The sequence below is a fragment of the Bos indicus genome, chromosome 29, assembly GCF_029378745.1.
Source record: "Bos indicus isolate NIAB-ARS_2022 breed Sahiwal x Tharparkar chromosome 29, NIAB-ARS_B.indTharparkar_mat_pri_1.0, whole genome shotgun sequence".
Lineage (NCBI taxonomy): Eukaryota > Metazoa > Chordata > Mammalia > Artiodactyla > Bovidae > Bos > Bos indicus.
The window spans coordinates 28,176,271-28,179,306 of NC_091788.1; the positions used below are offsets into that span (position 1 = coordinate 28,176,271).

A 3,036-nucleotide genomic window follows, 5' to 3' on the forward strand; every position below is an offset into this window, starting at 1 on the left:
GACTTTAGAATTTCTAGATATGTATTACAGAGAAAGCAATGGCACCCCACTCCAGTACTCTTGCCTGGAAAATCCCATGGATGGAGGAGCCTGGTGGGCTGCAGTCCATGGGGTCTCGAAGAGTCGGACACAACTGAGTGACTTCACTTTCACTTTTCACTTTCATGCATTGGAGAAGGAAATGGCGACCCACTCCAGCGTTCTTGCCTGGAGAATCCCAGGGACGGGGGAGCCTGGTGGGCTGCCATCTATGGGGTCACACAGAGTCAGACACGACTGAAGCGACTTAGCAGCAGCAGCAGATATGTATTAATTTCTATGTGTGCTTCTGAGATTGCAGCTAACATTTATTTTGAAATAAGTATAGATTCACAGGGTGTTGGCTAAAATAATGTAGAGTCCCTTGAACTCCATCTAGCTTCCTATCATGATGACATCTTTCGCAATTGCTGTGTAATAGTAAAACCAGGAAACGGACACTGGTTTAGTAATGGTAACAAGACTTCAGGACTGCAGACAGTGAGGTTTTAGCAGTTTTATATGCACTGAGTGTATATATTGTGTGTGTGTACGTGTGTAGATCTATGCAATTTGATCCTTTGTATATATTCATGTAGCAACACCACGACTGGATACAGAACTGTTTCACTGCCTTTAGAAATTCTTATACTACTCTTTTATAGTCACACCCATCCCCTTCCACCTTCATCTCTGTTTTCTCCATCTCCATCTCTTTCATCTTCACCTTGATAGTCAAGTCATTTGGCGGATAATAAATGAAATCAAACAATATGCAATCTCTGAGACTGGCTTTTTTCAATAGTCATGATGCCTTTAATGTTCACCCCATTTGTTGCGTCTATCAATAGCCATTTCCTTTGCTGTTGAGTAGCATTCCATTTTTTTACAATTTAAGTTTATTCCACCTTCTTGTATTTATACAAAAGTAAATCTGTTTTATTTATGGAAAATGTTTCAGGCACAGAGGCTAGAAATCACAGTTGAAGCTGGTTCTTCTCTGAATCCTCTTTAAGCCAATATGAGTCAAGGCTCTCATTCTTCCTTCTCTAAGAATAAAGACTGAGACATCCAGATTTTTAGCAGGTTTTTAATAACCGGTCAAAGACAAGGGGAAAGCAAGGAATGCCCTTCCACTACACTTTGTGAGAGTGTACAGCATCATTACCAGTCATAAGCAAGTTAGTCAGGGAAAGGCATTTGGTTATAACAAAATTTCTATTATCTAAATTTATTATCATTCATTCAATCCCAGTACACATGTGGTAGAATTGCACATCAATACCAGTGTGAGAAACACATTTACCATCTGGAGTACAGTGCTTGTGTACAGTTTTCTTTTCCCCCTTTTCTCCTTACAATGTACAGTCAAATAAGTAGGTGACACCATCAAAGAAAGAATTTACAGATCCACAAAAAGGAAAGTCTACCATGAATCCTATGATGCTAGATTAGAGTCACAGATAACATGTTTCTATTAAATATATATTAAGATTCATTGTTATTCAGTCACTAAGTCATATCTGACTCTTTGAAACCCCAAAGACTTGCAGCACACCATAGGAGCCACAGTTTTAGGGGACTGCCTCACTTTCTTGGATTTTACCTTCAAAACACCCCAGCAGGTTCTCACAGTGAAGATCTGAGAAAGAACCACCTTGGCTGTCACAGGGAAGGGAAAGAGTGATATTTGTAATAATTACTAGTAACAAATAGTACTAATTATTGATAACAAATACTACTAATTATTAGTAACAAATAGTACCAGCAAATAGTACAATAAAGTTCCACTTAGAACACCCTTTTCCTCAAAGTCTTACTCAGTGCAATTTGGACATCTTTGTTCCTCAAACTGTAGATGAAAGGATTCACCATTGGCCCCACAATGGTGTAAAAAACTGTGGACACTTTCTCTTCATCCAGAGACTCAGCGGGAAAAGGCTTGAGATACATGAATGCAGATGATCCAAAGAAAAGAGAAACCACGATTATGTGGGAGCTGCAGGTACTGAAGGCTTTGGACCTGCCCTCTGCAGAACGGATGTGGAGGATGTTGGAGAGGATCAAGGTGTAAGAAATGAAGATGGTGACACTGGGCACTATGACATTGACACCCACCACAATGAAAACCACCAGCTCATTGATGGAGGTGCTTGTGCAGGAGAGCTGGAGGAGAGGAGGGATGTCACACATGTAGTGATTGATGATGTTTCCATCACAGAAGGAGAGTCGCAGCATGCACGCAGTGTGGGCCATGGCACCCACAAGCCCCATCGCATATACACCCACCGTCAACATGAGGCAGACCTGACGGGGCATGGAGACCTTGTACAGCAGGGGCTTACAGATGGCCACGTATCGGTCATAGGCCATTGACGTCAAAATACAGCACTCATCAATAACAAAGAAGGAGAAGAAGCAGAGCTGAGTCATGCACTCTGCGTAAGAGATGATGTTCTGGCTTACGAAACTCATCAGCATTTTAGGGGTAATGACAGAGGAGTGGCAGAGATCAATGAAGGAAAGGTTGAAGAGAAAGTAGTACATGGGAGTGTGCAGGTGAGGGTTCAGACCAATAAGAATAATCAAGCCAACGTTCCCCACCACAGTGACTGCATAAACTGCTAAGAAAATGAAAAAGAGAGGCAGCTGGAGTCCTGGCTCTTGTGTTATACCCAGCAGGATAAACTCAGTCACTGAAGATTCATTCCCTGGGGCCATTCTTCCCTAGGACATACCTGGAGAATAGGACAGAGGGTAATGTTAAAACGAGTACCCCACTCTCTCCACCCAACACCACTCTAATGAGACAGACCCAGAATGTGAGAAGGAACCCCGACCCACCCCTCTGTGCCTTTGTTTTCTTTTCTGTATAAAGGCTGAGGGAATTTTTAAAGATGGGTATCAAAAACACTAATGGGCAAGTTCTACAGGGACAAGATTCAGTAACACTGTGACCTCATGACAACAGCATCTCTGCTCCACTTCTGCTCTGACAGTTTACCAGGCCCACCCAAT

General features: G+C 42.3%; 1 pseudogene; it reads right to left on the reverse strand.

Annotated features, from left to right (window-relative positions):
- Nucleotides 1-1,809: 1,809 nt before the first annotated feature.
- On the reverse strand, nucleotides 1,810-2,754 carry LOC109554231 (olfactory receptor 8B8-like; annotated as a pseudogene).
- Between the last annotated feature and the right edge of the window lie 282 nt (nucleotides 2,755-3,036).